General features: G+C 35.4%; 1 pseudogene; it reads left to right on the top strand.

Moving 5' to 3' along the window:
- Positions 1-1,021: 1,021 nt before the first annotated feature.
- On the top strand, positions 1,022-1,452 carry LOC123926530 (annotated as a pseudogene).
- Positions 1,453-19,622: the final 18,170 nt, after the last annotated feature.

Genomic DNA, 19,622 nt, shown 5'->3' with positions numbered 1-19,622 from the left:
ATAGTTTTCCAAAAAGCATTAGCAAATTAGTATTAGAAGAGGACTATCTTGGGGCACATACATGGCTCAGTTGGTTGAGCATCTGACTCTTGATTTTGGCTCAGGTCATGATCTTAGGGTCAAAAGATCAAGCCCTGTGTCAGGCTCCACACTCAGTGGGGAGTCTGTTTAAGATTCTCTCTCTCCCTCTCTCTCTGCTCCTCCCCTCCCATGCTTTCTCTCCCTCCCTCCCTCCCTCTAAAAATAAATAATAAATAAATAAATAAATATAAATAAATAAATAAATAAATAAAATAAATAATAAATAAATAAAAAAATAAATAAATAAAATTTATAAAAAATAAATAAATAATAAATAAATAAGTAATAATATTTTTTTAAAAAGAAGAGAATTATATTTAACTTGGTAAGCTATATATACCAAAATCTACAACAAACTTTGTACCTAATAGAAAAAGTTTTAATGCATTCCTTCTAAGATGAGGAACAATACTAACACTGCTACTATTTAACATGCTATTGGAACTGGCAAATAATATAAAGAAAGAAAAATAAATATTATAAGCATTTGAAGGTAAGACATAAAACTGACATAATTTGCAGATAATGTGGACACCTACTTAAGAGAGATTTGGTTCTCTACACCAATAATAGTCAATAGAAATTAACTTTAAGAGGATAATGAAATAGCAACAATAACATAAATTGCCTGGGAGTATCCTTAAAAAGAATACATAAGATCTCTGTGGACAAAACCTCAAAGTTCTGAATAATGTAGAAGATGATTTACATAAAGGGAGAAGTGTTCCCTGCTCTTGGATGATATGTCTCAATATCATAAAAAGTCACTGCTGTCTAAAGCAACCTAAATGTTCAAGGGAACCACAAACAGAACTTGTTGTATTTTTTGAGGAATAATTACTCTAAAATTTATTTTAAAGGAAGAAATGATCCACAAATAGTTAATTCAACCTTTAAAAACAAGAGAGGGGCTTTAGCCTGTCTTAGCTTGTGGAGGAACATGGCCGATGGGCTCCCACAGCGGCAGGATGTGATGAACTGGCTTGCAGATGGGTTTTGAAATGCCATCAGAGTGTTGCAGCACTGTGCCCCTCCTGCTTTACGAATATTCAGACAGCAATTAACAAAGATCAGCCGGCCAACCCTACAAAAGAATACATCAGGTTTTTTGCAGCAGAGATTGCATGAACAGCAAAAGACATTGATGTTTTGATAGATTCATTGCCTGGTGAAGAATCTACAGGTGCCTTACAAGCTGCTAGCTTGTATAAGCTGGAAGAAGAAAACCACGAAGCTGCTCCATGTCTGAAGGATGTTGTTTATGGAGGAGACATGTTTCTAGAAAATATTCAGAATGCACTTGCTGATAATACTCAGTCACAATTGAAGACAAGGGGTCGTAACCATAGCCAACCTCTTCTAGACTCATAGTACCAGTATATATCATGTGGCTGAAAAAAGGACTATTTCAGGGCCATTAAGAATTCTGCATCAGATTTATATGTAACCCTTACCAACAGTTATAGAAGCATTAAGCACTAAGACACATGTTCTCTTTTTAGCTGTTTTTAATAATCCTTCTATTTTCACTCTCAACAAATAAGCCTCTAAAACTGCAATTGAACTAGCTTTAAGCCATCATTATACCATCTTTTTTTATTATCAGAATGAAATTATTGAGGCAGATATTGCATTAATGGTTTTAATATAATTAAGCAGATGTACTTTAAAATTCAAAGCAAAATTTAAAATTCAAAAAAATAAAAACAAAAAAGATAAACTTGTTCTACCAGATATATTAAGATATTCTACAAAATAGTAATAAATGTTCTGTGCTATTGGTGCAGTAACATATAAATGAACCACGAACTATTCCGATGAGTCCAGACAGACCTATATAGATAGGAGAACTTAATGTATAAGAAAGGCAGCACTACAAAACAATGAAGAAATCTGTCGAGACCAAATGTTGCAGAGGATTTGGTTCAATGGGAATTTTCATGCCAGAGGGAGTGTAAATTGCTGCAGCCACTTTGGAATGTAATTTGGAGTGAGCACTCTCATGTACTATTATACAACTTTTGCACAGGTGCCCTGAGATTCTTACATAACTATGTTCTTTGCAGCACTATGTTCATAATAGAAAGAATGTGGAACCAATCCAAATATCAGTCAATGAATAAATAAAGAATGAGGATGAAAAAAATTATGTTGACTCAACTTTATTCACAAGAGAGTGCACATAGTAGTAAAGTTAATGAATGACAAATATACAAAAAAAAAAAGATGAATTTTGGAAACTTGATGTTGAATGGAAAAAGTAAATCCAGAGAGTACAGATTGTATGATATCACAGACAAGATACCACAAAACTGAACATTATATTGTGTAGAGGGATGTGTGTGTATGTGTGTGTGTTAAATTATACTAAACAAGAACAAAAAGTGGGCTCCTGGGTGACTCAGTGGGTTAAAGCCTCTGCCTTCAGCTCAGGTCATGATCCCAGGATCCTGGGATGGAGCCCCGCATCCAGCTCTCTGCTCAGCAGGGAGTCTGCTTCCTCCTCTCTCTCTGCCTGCCTCTCTGCCTACTTGAGATCTCTGTCTGTCAAATAAATAAATAAAATTTAAAAAAAAGAAGAAGAATTAAAAACAAGTTCTCTGGAACTCCTAGCCTACCTTATCCACTCCAGAGAAATCCCCTAGGCAGAGACTTGGAGTTAATACTCTGTCTGCATTTATAGAGATGGTGAATGCCAAGAGGTTGTAGGTGGGGCACTGACAATGTCTGCTACACAAAGGTATGTGAACACAAATGACCTGTAGGACAGAAACAGGTTTATGCAATAGGGGAGAGCACTCAGCAGATATCCGTGACCTTCTAGTTCTTATATTTTGGCTCATTTGTGTTGTTAATTTTATTATTATGCTTCCTATCCTACATATATTTTTTCAACACTTCATTAATATGATAAAAGGAAAAATAAAACACTTTTCTTGACATGAAAAAGTAAGTTAAAAAAAATAAGAGTTCCCAAATAGGAAAAAAATTGTTTCTAGTTACAAAAACCTGTTAATTGCCCCGTCTGTTTTCAGCAGAGTACAAATATGATAATGTTTTATTTTTTCTTCAATAATTTACTTTTCCTTTTTTGGTGTCTTAAGACGTTTTGGGCAGAATATATAGGCATGCATTCATTTTCAGATGTTAAAAATCTGGTTGATGGCATCTTATAGATAATTCAGTGCTCACCCTCTCACTGCCAGTGCGTGCAAGATATCAGATGGAAAGCAGGTGCCCTGTGGTGGACATTTTCATTCCTCTTGCCCCTCAATGTCTCTCCTTCTTCAAGCAGCTCCAGGGTGGGGAAAAGAAAGGAGGCATTAAAGAGAAGGGAGTAAAGGAAAGTCGTACTAGCTGTTACAGTCTACTTTTGGTTGCTGATGTCCTTGGCACAAGCAGGTGCCCGTTTGCTTCTCGCTGAGCCATTTGGGAAGCCCCACGAGAGGAGTTTAACTGCCACCATCCACTTTCCTCATGTGGAAAACACACCATCATCTCCACTCCCCCTATGTTCCCACAGCCTTTGGTACATGTTAGAGGAAGTCATCTAGAGGATGTGACTGGCCATTAACTGGAGAACTGGACCCAGTCAGTCAGAGGCTCCTCACCACTCCTCAGTGTTTGAAATGTAGGTTCTCTCCACACTGTCCCACAGTGGAAGCCATTCCCAAGGACATACTCTTGAGAGAGCAATACATTGCTGAGACTATCTGGATAGTATAGGTAACTGAATCCAGTTAAGGCCTCTATAGAAGGCCTCTACAAAGATTTGGCAGACAGGTATAGAAATCTCATCTTTTGGCTGTCCAAGATAAGCCTTCTAAGTAAATTCCCTCACTTACTAAACCTTCTCCGTACCAATAGGGAGTGCCTTCTTTGCTTGGTTATCTCCTGGCTCTCCTCCTCGCCTTGTGGAGCATGTTTCAGATTACACCAGGGAAGCTCCTGGAGTTTGTGAAGCAACAGTATATTCCATAGCCCCTGGCTACTGGGGTTTTCTCATCTGACCATGCTAAGAGGAGTGCCGGGAAAAACCGTGGAAACTCAGGTATCTTCCACGTCCATTTAGCTTATGAGATGCCTGTTTTAGCATATTGGTCTATATTATCTTATTTAGTTCTTGTGACAATCCTACGAGTTAAGTACTGCTTTTAACTTTTTGCAAATGAGAGAAATGTAGCTTAAAGATACTGAAAAGCCTGCAGCTAACTATTGAATGCTGGGGCTGGAAAGAACCAAAGCACTCTGACTTTAGAACCTGAAGACAAACGACAATCAATATAATGCTGGGAGGAAATGGAATCAGACAAATGGAGGTAATTTCATCCAGGCCATGTTCAGATATGATGAATCATTCCTGTCTAAAGCAGAAACTTTATTCATTTTCCTTAAAATTTAGTGTCTATCATCCCTGAAATGTGCTGATTGTTTAATTACTAGTCTCTAAATGTCAACACCTTGCCCTTTGGCTTATGTTTTCTAAATTCCCACATCTATTAACATTTTCTTTAGATATGTCTAAAAACATCAGTTAGGCTACAGTTTTATCATGATTAGAATTTGAATGCATTTTATTTTCTTTTTTAAAGAGGATGATCGTCTCTCTTCCAATTATAAGTTATTTGGTAGACATAGTACTGTTTCTTACCTTTGTAACTACACAAAGAGCTACAAAATCCAAATTTATGATGATGTATGTAGGAAAACCAAAAAAGTCTGCAAAACAGTTTCTGGAACTGAAAAACATTTTTAGAATGGCCTCATGAAACAAGATCAATACACAAAAGTCAATAACAATCTTAATTACTAGCAAAATTGGAATTTTAAATTTTAAAAATACCATTTACACTAGCTAATCTAAATGTGAAACCATTAGTAATAAATCTAGCAAAGTTTGTAGAGAATTTATAAGCAGAAAACTAAAAAGAATCATTGGTGAAAGAATTGAAAGAAAACCTAAAAAATGGAGAGATAGGCTGTTTTTATGTTTTGAATACAAAATATTGCTAAGATATAAATTCTCTTCATTTTAGTCCATAGATTCAAGGCATTCTAATCAAAACCCCAAGGTTTTGTTTTTCTTAAAAAAAAATTTACATGTAGTTTCTAAAATATGAACAGAGAGGCAATGAAACAGAATAATCAAAACAATTCTGAAAAAGATCAAAGTGGAAGACTCCAGCACCAAATTTCAGGACTACATATAACTTATATTGATGGAGAAAAGAAAAAACATTGTGGTATTGGTGAAAGAACAGACATACAGATCAATGGAACAGAATGGATTGATTACCAAATATTGGTAATTTGTGTCACCTACTTTTTCTTGATTGGTCGAAATAGAGGTTTATCAATCTTCTTGATCTTCTCCAACATGAGATCAGGCCTAGCATTTGGGTCAAATTTATATTTCATTGATTTTCACTATGACCTCTATTATTTCTTTTCTTCTGCTTAATTTAGGTTCATTTGCTTTGTTCCTTTTCTTCTAGTTCATTAAGATGGAAGCTGAAGCAATTGATATAGGATCTTCATTTATTCCCAATATAAATGTTTAATGGCATAATTTTCCCCTCAAGCACTGCTTTTGGTTCATCCCTCAAATTTTAGCACATTGTGTTTTAGTTTTCATTCAGATAAAAACATATTTTTAAATTCCCTTTTGATTTTTTCTTTGATGGTGGATAATTAAGATGTTATTTACTTTCTGTTAATTTACTTTCTTTTTTATATAAAAAAGTTAATTGTATATGTCAACTGGGCTAGAGTATAGTTACCATAGTTTGTTGGGCAACCACTAGTTTAGATGTTCCTTTAAAGGTAATTTTTAGGTGTAATTTAGATTTACAATCGGCTGACTCAAAGTAAAGCAAATTATCCTCCATAATGTGGGTATACCTTATACAATTAGTTGAAAGCCTTAAGAGAAAAGACGGCTATCCCAAAAAGAAGGAATTCTGCCTCCAGATGGCAACATAAAAATTCTGCCTGAGTTTGCAGCCTTTTTAGATGCAAAAAAGCAACATCATCTCTTACCTGAATTTCTAGTCTGCTGGCTTGAAAAACAGATTTCAGATTTGCCTGTCCCACAATTACATGAGCTGGTAAGCTAAATGCTTGAAATCTTTCTCTATTTTATATGTAAAATCTATAAAAGACTGTAGAGGAATAGAGAAATAGTGTAAATATATATAAATATATGTGTGTGTGTGTGTGTGTGTGTGTGTATAGCTTTCATGGTTGGGATTCAAGGGATTCAGGAACACTTATAAATTGTTATATATGTATGTTTGCAGGGGAGGGGATTCTTAACTTTCAGGATATTCTAAAAGGACCTCCTAGGTCCAATAGAGGTCAAGGATCATTGGTATATCAATAGGAAAAATGAAGTATTAACACACAGTACAACATGGAAACATGGATAAGCGTTAGATGATAGATAGATAATAGATATAGATACACAAATGATAGATACAAAGATAGATATAGATGATGCAGTATATTGGTTCTGCTTCTTTGGAGAATTTTGGAGAATTTCTTTGGAGAAATTGACTAAAACAATTTTCAAGTATTTGGGGATTTTCCAGAGATCTTTCCATTTTTGATTTCTAATTCATTCCATTGTAGTCAGACAACATACTTTACATGATTTAAATCCTCTTAAATTTAGTGAGAACTGTTTTATTGCCCCAAATATGACAGTCTTAGCAAATGTTATGTGTGCATTTGAAAACAATGTGTAATCTGCTGTCATTGAAGAAAATGTTCCAGAAATGTCTATTAGGTCAAGTTACTTGAGAGTATTATTCAAATTTCTATGCCTTTGTTGATTTAGTGTTCCATTATATAGGATACTTGTTTTGTCCATTTTGCAAGAGGGAAACTGAAGTCTCCCACTGCAATTATGAATTTTTTTTTTTTTAGTTTTCTTTACAGATCTATCAGTTTTTGCATCATTATTTTCTTTCTTTTATGTTATGTTAGTTACCATATAGCACTAGTTGTTTTTTTTTTTAAGATTTTATTTATTAGACCGAGAGAGAGAATGAAAGAGAGAGAGCATGAGAGGAGAGAGGTCAGCGTGAGAAGCAGACTCCCGACCGAGTAGGGCACCTAATGCTGGACCTGATCCCAGGATTCCAGGGTCATAACCTGAGCTGAAGGCAGCCGCTTAACCAACTGAGCCACCCAGATGCCCACGTCATTAGTTTTTGATGTAGTGTTCCAAGATTTATTGTTTGCATATAACACCAAGCGCTCCATGCAATACCTGCCCACCTTAATACCCATCACCAGGCTCACCCATTCTCCATCCCTCTCCCTTCTAAAACCTGTAATTTGTTTCTCAGAGTCCATAGTCTCTCTTGGTTTATCTCCCTTCTGATTTCCCCCCTTCCTTTTCCCCTTCTTTCTCCTAATGTCCTCTTTGCTATTCCTTTTGTTCCACAAATAAATGAAACCATATGATAATTGGCTTTCTCTGCTTGACTTATTTCACTTAGCATAATCTCCTCCAGTCCTATCATGTTAAAGCAAAACTGGGTATTCATCCTTTTTGAGGCTGAGTAATATTACATTGTGTATATGGACCACATCTTCTTTATCCATTTGTCTGTTGAAGGGCATCTTGGCTCTTTCCACAATTTGGCTATCGTGGACATTGCTTCTATGAACACTGGGGTGCCTGTGGCCCTTCTTTTCACCGCATCTGTATCTTTGGGGTAAATACCCAGTAGTGCAATTGCTGGGTCATAAGATAGCTCTATTTTTAATTTTTGAGGAACCTCCACACTGTTTTCCAAAGTAGCTGTACCAACTTGCATTCCCACCTACATTGTAAGAGGGTTCCCCTTTCTCCACAGCCTCTCCAACATTTGTTGTTTCTTGCCTTGTCAATTTTTTCCATTCTAACTGGTGTAAGGTGGTATCTCAATGTGGTTTTGATTTGAATTTCCCTGATGGCTAATGATGATGAACATTTTTTCATGGGTCTTTTAGCCATTTGTATGTCTTTTTTTTGAGAAGTGTCTGTTCCCTCATTAAAATTCTTCAGAGTATAGGGATAGAGGGAACACTCCTCAACTTCATAAAATCCAGCTATGAAAAACCCACAATGAATATCATTCTCAATGGGGAAGAGCTGAGAGCCTTTCCATTGAGGTCAGGAACACGACAAGGATGCCCACTCTCACCACTCTTGTTCAACATAGTATAGAAATCCTAGCAACAACAATCAGACAACAAAAAGAAATAAAAGATATTGAAATTGGCAATGAAGAAGTCAAACTCTCTCTCTTCGCAGATGACATGATACTTTATATGGAAAACCTGAAAGACTCCACCCCCAAACTGCTAGAACTCATACAGCAATTCAGTAATGTGGCAGGATACAAAATCAATGCACAGAAATCAGTTGCTTTCTTATACACTAGCAATGATACTGTAGAAAGAAGAATTAGAAAATTGATTCCATTTACAATAGTACCAAGAACCATAAGATACTTTGGAATAAACCTAATCAAAGAGGTAAAGGATCTATACTCTAGAACTACAGAACACTCATGGAAGAAATTGAAGAAGACACAAAAAGATAGAAAACATTTCCATGCTCATGGATCGGAAGAATAAACATTGTTAAAATGTCTATGCTGCCCAGAGCAATCTATACCTTCAATGCCATCCTGATCAAAATACCATCAGCAGTTTTCAAAGTGCTGGAACAAATAATCCTAAAATTTATATGGAACCAGAAAAGACCCCAAATCGCCAAGGAAATGTTGAAAAAGAAAAACAAAGCTGAGGGCATCACATTGCCTGATTTCAAGCTGTATTACAAATCTGTGATCACTGAGACAGCATGGTATGGGCACAAAAACAGACACACAGACCAATGGAACAGAATAGAGAGCCCAGATATGGACCCTCAACACTATGGTCAAATAATCTTCGACAAAGCAGGAAAAAATATCCAATGGAAAAAAGACAGTCTCTTCAATAAATGGTGCTGGAAAAATTGGACAACTATATATGGAAGAATGAAACTCGACCATTTGTCTATACCATACAGAGAGATAAACTCTAAATGGATAAAAGACCTCAGTGAGACAGAAATCCATCAGAATCCTAGAGGAGAACATAGGCAGTAACCTTTTTGACATCAGCAACAGCAAATTCTTTTAAGACACCAAAGGCAAGGGGAAAAAAAGCGAAATTAACTTTTGGGACTTCATCAAGATAAAAAGTCCCTACACAGCAAAGGAAACAGTTAACAAAACAAACAGGAAACCCATGGAGTGGAAGAAGATATTATTTACAAATGACACTACTACTAAGGGCTGATACCCAAGATCTATAAAGAACTTCTTAAACTCAACTCCCAAAAAAACAAATAATCAAGTCAAAAAATGGGCAGAAGACATGAACAGATGCCTCATTATTTTCAAATTCTCCTCATAAATTTATAAATATTTAGGAATGCTGACACAAGGGTTTGTTAAAAAAAAGAAGAAATGTTTAGAAATGCTACATGTATATTTGAGTTTACCCCCTTTTCTTTCTGAAATGACTTTCTTTATGCATGACAAAATTTTTATTGGTCTTAAATCTGCCTTTTCTGATATTAATATTACCACCTCAATTTACTTCTGAGTAGCAGTAACATACATTTATTTATTTATTTATCTACTTATTCCATCTGTTCTTTTTCTTTCTTCTTTGTTTTCTTTCTATTTGTTTCACCTGCTTTTTCTCCTTTTTCCTTCTCTTTTGGATTGTGTATCTTTAATTATTTTATTTCCTCTTTTTTGTTCACTTACTAGTTATAATACTGTCTTTTGTTATTTTAGTGGTTGGATTAGCATTTGGAGATTATATCTCATCCCACTCTAATTCTAAGTAACACTATCTCTCACAATAGTATACTTTCATTTCTCCCTTCTGGCCTTTGTTGTACAACACTTACTTCTACATGTGTTATAAACCCCACACACAAAGAAGAACACCCACCTATGTTGTTATTTGTCCTGAAGTTGACTTACATAGTAGGTTACTATGGTTCTGGGAAAACAGTTCCATTTCCCTATAAATGAAAACAGATGGCCTCTCTTTGCCTGTAGTTAGAGCTATCCAAGTAGAAAAGGACAAACTTAGGTCTCTTCATGCCTTCAATAAGCCATATTCTTTTTTGAAATAACTTTGTTGAGGTGTATTTTGTCAAACTTCAGCTGAGTTTCTTTTCTTTTGATGGTGCCAAGCAATTATTACAATAGCATCTAATGATCTTATGGGGGAAAAAAAACAAATCATATATAAATTATTTATAACATAAAAGTCATTTTATATGTCAACATCGATAACAAATAGGTTATTATATTTATGAGCACATATAAATATGGTCTTTATAATTCAATATTTAAATTTTACCTGTGTAACTTCTAACGTGTCAGCTATTTTGCATCTTAATATAATGTAGAAAATGTTCATAAAATTATTGTCACATTAGAATTTTTTGGTTTAGATGCTTGAGAAATTGGCTTATGGCTTCTGAAAAAAAATGGATGTAGTCACAGACAAGTGTATGGTAACTTCTCAAGCAATAAATTATTGGGTTCAATAATGACTACATGAAAAGACAATGAAATATATGAGTAAGTGAATGCATCATTTCACTATTTTAGTAACTACAAAGATCTAATTGAATGGTATATATTGTCCTAAATATAGGTATTTTAATGAGAGAACTATAAGTTATTGAAAAAAACTATAAAATTTTATTGAAAATTACGCAATATGATCTGAATAAATGCAGAAACATTCTATGCTTCAGTATTTGATCTTAGATAGTCCTCAATAGTCCAAAATAGTAATCTTTTCCAAATTTTTGTGCACTTGTCTATATATGTATATTTAATACAATTAAATTACATTTGATGTAATGCTTAACAAAAATTTTTAACTGAAAAAAATCATTCTAAAGTTCATAGAAAAAATAGATGTGTGAGAATTTTTAAGAAAATCATCTTATCAGAGAATAAATCTTATTAAAAAGCAATGGTGGGGCGCCTGGGTGGCTCAGCAGGTTAAAGCCTCTGCCTTCAGCTCAGGTCATGATCCCAGGGTTCTGGGATCGAGCCCCGCATCTGGCTCTCTGCTCAGCAGGGAGCCTGCTTTCCCCTCTCTCTCTGCCTGCCTCTCTGCCTACTTGTGATCTCTGTCTGTCAAATAAATAAATAAATCTTAAAAGAAAAAAAAAGTAATGGTGATGAAAAAATATAGTAGTGAAAAAAAAACACACAGAAATATCAGTGAAAGATAATACAAGTCCTGATAATGGGTTTAAGAATATGTTTAAAGAGTTCACATGTGAAAGGGGAAAAGAAAGTGTTATTTAATTAATATTGTAGGAAGTGGCTCTTAATTCAGAAGAAAATGAACATATAACCTAATTTTATACTACACTTAAATTCCAAATTTAGTAAAAATAAAATATAAAGAATAAATTAACAAAGCATGAAAAGTAATATGGCCAAATATATTTATAACTTGAAGTAAGGAAGACCTTCCCAAGCATTAGAGGAAACTGGGAGTCATAAAGAGAAATGGTACTTGATTTGAGTATGTAAAAATGAAAATTTCTGTATGATAAAAGAACATTACTAAAGTTAAAAAAGAAACAGGAAAAAGGAGTAACACAAAAGAGATGGAGAATTAATATTCCTAAAATTAATTTTAAAGAACAATAGATAAAAGTGGGCAATGATTATGAGTAGGCATTTGATGAACACTGAAATATAAATGGCCAATCACCATATGAAAATAATCTATGAGGTAGTGTAAACAGAAATCACTACAAGCATTTCTAACAGGAAGGAGTTTATTACAGGAAATCAAGTGTTTACACACTCATTGAAATAGCTGAGAAAAAGTCAGAAAAGGCCACTAAGGCTCTGAGGTTCACCACTAGGCTTCAAGGAACCAGGAAGTTGTTTCTGTTGTCAAAGCCAGACACTGTGGCAATCTCTGACAGTCACAGCTGCCACAGGCAGAGGTGAGAGATTTGCAGAGGTTGCTGCAAAGCCTCACTTTCGTGTGTGTGTGTGTATGTGTGTTTTGGGGGTGGTATTTTTTAAAAAATTATTTATATTTCAATTTTTTATCTAAATTCCGGTTAACTAACATACAATATAATATTAGTTTCTGGTATAGAATTGATTCATTATTTACATACAGCACCCAGTGCTCATCAAAACAAGTGCCCTCTCTAATATTCATCACCCATTTAACCCATCCCCCTGCCCATCTCCCCTCCAGCAACCCTCAGTTTGTTCTCTGTAGATAAGAGTCTGTTTTATGGTTTGCCTCTCTTTTTTCCCCCTCTATGTTCATCTGTTACATTTCTTAAGTTCCACATATGAGTGAAATGATATGGTACTTGTCTTTCTCTGACTGACTTATTTCACTTAGCATAATACTCTAGCTCCATCCATATCATTTGAAATGGCAAGATTTCAACCTATTTTTATGGCTGAGTAATATTCCATTGTTCTATATATACCACATCTTCTTTTCCATTCATCAGTGAATGGACAGTTGGGTTCTTCCTATAATTTAGCTATTGTTGGTATGCTGCTATAAACATCAGGGTGCATGTATCCCTTTGAATCAATATTTTTGGATCCTTTGGTAAATACCTAAGAGTGTAATTTCTGGGTCACAGGGTAGCTCTATTTTTAACTTTTTTGAGAAACCTCCATACCGTTTTCCAGAGTGGCTGCACCAGTTTGTATTCTCACCAGCAGTATAAGAGGGTTCCCTTTTCTCCACAGCCTTGCCAACACCCATTGTTTCCTGTGTTGTTAATTTAGCCATATTGACAGGTGTGAGGTGTTATCCCATTGTACTTTTTATTTATATTTCCCTGATCATGAATGATGCTGAGCATCCTTTCATGTCTGTTAGCCATCTATATGTTGTCTTTGGAAAAATGTCTATTCATGTCTTCTGCCCATTTTTTAACTAGATTGTTTGTTCTTAGGGTACTAAGTTCCATAAGTTCTTTATATATTTTAGATACTAACCCTTCATAGATATGTCATTTGCAAATTTCTTCTCCCATTCCATAGATTGCCTTTTAATTTTATTGGTTGTTTCCTTCACTGTGCAGAAGCTTTTTATCTTGTTGAAGTCCCAATAGTTTATTTTTCCTTTCATTTCCCTTGTCTCAGGAGATGTATCTAGTAAGAAGTTGCTATGGTTGGTGTCAAAGAGGTTACTGCTTGTGTTCTCCTCTGAGATTTGGATGGTTTCTTGTTTCACATTTAGGCCTTCCATCCATTCTGAATTTATTTTTGTGTATGCTGTAAGGAAATGGTCCAGTTTCATTCTTATGTGTCTTGCTGTCCAGTTTTCCCAACACCATTTGTTGAAGAGACTGTCTTTCTCCCATTGTATATTCTTTCCTACTTTTTTGAAGATAAGTTGACCATATAGTTGTGGGTCCATTTCTGGGTGTTCTACTCTGTTTCATTGACCTATGTGTCTATTTTTGTGCCGGTATCATACTGTCTTGATCACAGCTTTGTAATATGGTTTGAAGTCTGGAATTGTGATGCCTTCAGATTTACCATTCTTTTTCAAGATTGCTTTGGGTATTCAGGGCCTTTTGTGGTTCCATGCAAATTTTAGGATTGTTTGTCCTAGCTCTATGAAAAATGCTGACGGTATTTTGATCGGGATTGCATTAAATGTGGAGATTGCTTTGGGGAATATAGACATTTTAACAGTATTTGTTCTTCCAATCCATGAGCATGGAATGTTTTTGCACTTCTCTGGGTCATCTTCAATTTTTTTCATAAGTGTTTTATAGTTTCTGGAGTATAGATCTTTTACCTCTTTGTTTAGTCGTATTGCCAAGTATCTTGTGATTTTTGGTGCAATTGTAAATGGGAGAGATTCCTTGGTTTCTCTTTCTGCTGCCTCATTATTTTTATAGAAATGTAACAGATTTCTGTATGTTGATTTTGTATCCTGCAACTTTCTTGAATTTGTCTATCAATTCTAGCAATTTTTTGGTGGAATCTTTCAGGTTTTCTATACGGGGTACCATGTCATCTGCAAATAATCAAAGTTTTACTTTTTCCTTGTCAATTTGGATGCCTTTTATTTCTTTTTGTTTCTGATTGCTGAGACTAAGATTTCCAGTACTATGTTAAATAACAGTGGCGAGAGTAGACATCTCTGTCTTGTTCCTGACCACAGAGGAAAAGATCTCAGTTTTTCCCCATTGAGAATATTAGCTGTGGGTCTCATATATAGTCTTTGTGATGTTGAAGATGTTCCTTTTATCCCTACTTTGTTGAGGGTTTTTTATCAAGAATGGATGCTGTACTTTGTCAAAGTTTTTTTCCCTGCAGCTATTGAGAGGATCAGATGATTCTTACCCTTTCTTTTATTAATGTGGTATATCACATTGCTTGATTTGTGAATATTGAACCACCTTTGCAACCCAGGAATAAATTCCACTTGACCATGATGAATGATTCTTTTAATGCACTGTTGGATTCGACTTGTTACTATTTTATTGAGAATTTTTGCAACCATATTCATCAGGGATATTGACTTGTAGTTCTCTTTAGTGAGGTTGTTGTCTGGTTTTGGAATCAGGGTAATCCTGGCCTCATCGAACAAGTTTGACAGTTTTCCTTCCATTTCTAATTTTTGAAATAGATTGAGAAGAATGGGTACTAACTCTTCTTTAAATGTTTCATAGAATTCCCCTGGGAAGCCATTTGTCCCTGGACTTTTGTTTGTTGGGAGTCTTTTTTTTTTTTTTTTTTAATTTTCAGTGTAACAGTATTCATTGTTTTTGCACCACACCCAGTACTCCCTATTACCCACCATCTGGTTCCCCCAACCTCCCACCCCCGCCCCTTCAAAACCCCCAGGTTGTTTTTCAGAGTCCATAGTCTCTCATGGTTCATCTCCCCTTCCAATTTCCCTCAACTCCCTTCTCCTCTCCATCTCCCCATGTCCTCCATGTTCTTTGTTATGCTCCACAAATAAGTGAAACCATATGATACTTGACTCTCTCTTCTTGACTTATTTCACTCAGCATAATCTCTTCCAGTCCCGTCCATGTTGCTACAAAAGTTGGGTATTCATCCTTTCTGATGGAGGCATAATACTCCGTCATGTATATGGACCACATCTTCCTTATCCATTCCTCCGTGGAAGGGCATCCTTGTTCTTTCCACAGTTTGGCGACCATGACAATTGCTGCTATAAACATTGGGGTACAGATGGCCCTTCTTTTCACTACATCTGTGTCTTTGGGGTGAATGCCCAGTAGTGCAATTGCAGGGTCATAGGGAAGCTCTATTTTTAATTTCTTGAGGAATCTCCACACTGTTCTCCAAAGTGGATGCACCAACTTGCATTCCCACCAACAGTGTAAGAGGGTTCTCCTTTCTCCACATCCTCTCCAACACATGTTGTTTCCTGTCTTGCTAATTTTGGCCATTCTAACTGGTGTCAGGTGGTATCTCAATGTGGTTTTAATTTGAATCTCCCTGATGGCTAGTGATGATGAGCATTTTTTCATGTGTCTGATAGCCACTTGTATGTCTTCATTGGAGAAGGGTCTGTTCATATCTTCTGCCCATTTTTTGATATGACTATCTGTTTTGTGTGTGTTGAGTTTGAGGAGTTCTTTATAGATCCTGGATATCAACCTTTTGTCTGTACTGTCATTTGCAAATATCTTCTCCCATTCCGTGGGTTGCCTCTTTGTTTTGTTGACTGTTTCCTTTGCTGTGCAGAAGCTTTTGATCTTGAGGAAGTCCCAAAAGTTCATTTTTGCTTTTGTTTCCTTGGCCTTTGGAGACATATCTTGAAAGAAGTTGCTGTGGCTGATATTGAAGAGGTTACTGCCTATGTTCTCCTCTAGGATTCTGATGGATTCCTGTCTCACGTTGAGGTCTTTTATCCATTTCGAGTTTATCTTTGGGTACGGTGTAAGAGAATGTTCTAGTTTCATTCTTCTACATATAGCTGTTGTTGGGAGTCTTTTTTTATTGCTGATTTCATTTCTTTGCTTGTTATCAGTTTGTTCAAGTTTTCCATTTCTTCCTGTTTTAGTTTTGGTAGTTTATATGTTTCTAAGAATTTAGCCATTTATTCCAAATTGCCCAATTTTTCGTAAGATTCTTTTATAATTATTTGTATTTCTGTGGTGTAACTTGTGATTTCTCCTCTCTCATTTGTGATTCTATTTATTTGAGGCCATTCCCTTTTCCTTTTGATAAGCCTGACTAGGGAGTTATCAATTTTATTAATTTTTAAAGATCCTGGTTTGATCAATTTGTTTTACTGGATTTTTTTGTTTGTTTGTGTTGGTTTCTATTTCATTTATTCTCCTCTAACCTTTATTATTTCCCTCCTTCTGCTGGCTTTAGACTTCATTTGTTCTTTTCCTATCTCCTTTAGGTATAGGGTTAGGTTGTTTATGTGAGATTTTTCTTTGTTCCTGAGGTAGGCCTGTATTGCTGTATACTGTTTTGGCTGCATTCAAATGGTTTGGGACTGTTGTGTTTTCGTTTTCATTTGTTTCCATGTATTTTTTTATTTCTTCTTAAATTTCTTGGTCCCATTCATTGCTTAGTAGCATATTTTTGAACTTCCATGATATTTTTGGTCTTTCCAGATTTTTTCTTGTGGTTGACTTCAAGTTTCATGTGTGGTCAGAAAATATGCATGCTATGAACTCAATCTTTTTGTACTCATAGAGGCCTGATTTGTGACCTAGTGTGTGATCTCTTCTAGAGATGTCCCATATGCACTTGAAAAGAATGTGTATTCTGCGGCTCTAGGATGAAATATTCTGAATATATCTGTTAAATCCATCTGGTCCAGTGTGTCCTTCAAAGCCCTTGTTTCCCTTGTTGATTTTCTGCTTAAATGACCCATACATTGATTTAAGTGGAGTGTTAAAGTCCCCTACTATTATTGCATTATTATCTGTGAGTTCCTTTATATTCGTTATTAATTGTCATATATATATGTGTGCTCCCATGTTGGGGCCATAAATATTTACAATTGTTAAATCTTCTTGTTGGATAGATTTCTTTGTTATTATATAGTACCCTTCTTCATCTCTTGTTACAGTCTTTGGTTTAAAATCAAGTTTTTCTGATACAAGTATTACTACTCTGGTTTTCTTTTGACATCCATTTGCATGGTAAATATTTCTCCATCCCTTTGCTTTCAACCTGGAGTTGTCTTTAGATCTAAAATGAGTCCCTTGTGGGATGGATCTTATTTTTGTTCGTTTGTTTGTTTTTAATCCATTTTGACACCCTATGTCTTTTGATTGGAGCATTTAGGCAATTTAAATCCAGAGTAATTATTGACAGATATTAATTTTGTGCTATTTTATTACATGTTTTTGTCATTGTTCCTAGGGATTTTCTCTGTTCCTTTCTTGTCTTTCTCCCTTTTGGTCTTTCCCTCTCAAAAAGTCCCCTTTAATATTTTTTGAAGGGCTGGTTTAGTGGTCACCAAATCCTTTATTTTTTGTTTGTCTAAGAAACTCTTTGTCTCTCCTTTTATTCTTAATGATAGCCTTGCTGGAAAGAGTATTCTTGGCTGCAAATTTTTCCCATTCAGCACATTGAATATCACTCTCTTCTGGCCTGCCAAGTTTCTGTGGAGAGATCAGCTGCTAAACTTATTTGTCTTTCCTTGTAAGATAGGGACTTCATTTGTCTTGCTGCTTTCAGGATTTTTTTTCTTTATCTCTATAATTTGCAAATTTAACCACAGTGTGATTTTTAATATCTTTTTTTTTTAATTTTTATTTATTTATTTGACAGAGAGAGAGAGATCACAAGTAGGCAGAGAGGCAGGCAGAGAGAGAGGAGGAAGCAGGCTCCCTGCGGAGCAGAGAGCCCCGTGCGGGGCTCGATCCCAGGACCCTGAGATCATGACCTGAACCGAAGGCAGTGGCTTAATCCACTGAGCCACCCAGGCGCCCCCACAGTGTGATTTTGTTGGAAGTTCTGTGTGACTCCTAGATTTGGATGTCTGTTTCCTTCCCCAGATTAGGGAAGTTTTCAGCCTTAATTTCCTGCCCCCTTTTCTCTCTTCTTCTTCTTCTGGAACTCCTGTGATATGAATGTTATTATGCTTTATGGAGTCACCAAGTTCCCTAAGTCTACATTTGTGATCCAATATTTTTCTTTCCCTCTTCTTTTCTACTTCATAATTTTATCTTCTATATCGCTTATTCATTCCTCTGCTCCTTCCATCCTTGTGGTCTTTATATCCATTGGTTTTAAATCTCAGTTATTACATTTTCACTTTGGTCTAACTAGTCTTTAGCTCTTTCATCTCTGCAGTTAAGGACTCCCTGGTATCTACTATGCTTTTCTCAAGCCCAGTTTGTATCTTTGTGATCATTGCTCTAAAACCTGTTCAGGCATATTACTTATCTCTGTTTTGATTACATCCCTCACGTTTTCCTTGTACAATCCCCTGTGCATTTCTTTCTCTCTGTGGCTTCTGTCTAAGTCAAGGGCTCCCTTGTCTCTGCAGCACCAGAGATCTGTTTCTCCCCTATCCCCGTCTCTGCCCTCCTACTTTCCATGATGTGACCTCTTCTCTCCCTCTAGTGGTGCAGTTTGTTCTGTCAGTCCCCACATTGATTTCTTGGGTATTCAGAATGATTCAATATTTATCTAGCTATGTTCAAGGAATGAGACAAGCCTGGAGTCCTCCTACTACTCCACCCCTCACTTTGATTTAAGCTCATTCATTTGCCTATCATTGACAGAGGAAGAGCAATTTCTGTTTACCTTACACCTTCCTAATATTGCAAGACAATTCTAATTGGCAGAATTTTAACTGGAATGCTTCTGGCAAGGGATTCTGAAAAGATAATTCTCAGAACTCCAGTCTAAGTTTGTAAAGGATAAAAGAGAATGGGGAAAAATGGTAGTAAATGTCAAGATCATTTTCGTTTGGAAACATTATGAATGCAAAATAAAACAAACCAGATACTATTTTTTTTTATCAGATTGGAAAACATTTTAAAAGTTGAATATGTGCAGTGCTAGCATGTAATCTGAAACACAATTAATAAGAGAGCAAATTTGTAAAAATTGTTTTGTGGAATACTGTGAAAACAAACTTGTAACAATCTAATTAAATTATTTATTAAATTATTTATTTAATCTAGTAATTCCATTCTGAGGAATTCTCCCTTCAAAAACTATAGAAATAGTATATAAAGAATCATGAGTGTTTATTGCAACATTGTGCATGATATCAAAAAATGTAAGCAATTCCACTAAGGGGAAGTTCACACATATTTTATGGAACATACATTTTATGGAATAGAAATTGAATAGGAATAGAATAGAATAGGAATTGAAATACAAACAGATATGACATATTTAGTTAAATGAATACTTTATATATACATACATCAAAATGTATTTATATGTAAATATAATATTCTTATATGTTAAAATGTGTACACATTT

Source organism: Meles meles, chromosome 1 (genome assembly GCF_922984935.1).
Source record: "Meles meles chromosome 1, mMelMel3.1 paternal haplotype, whole genome shotgun sequence".
Taxonomy (NCBI): domain Eukaryota; kingdom Metazoa; phylum Chordata; class Mammalia; order Carnivora; family Mustelidae; genus Meles; species Meles meles.
Note: the sequence above shows the minus strand (reverse complement) of the source record. Positions and strands in the feature narration are given on the sequence as shown.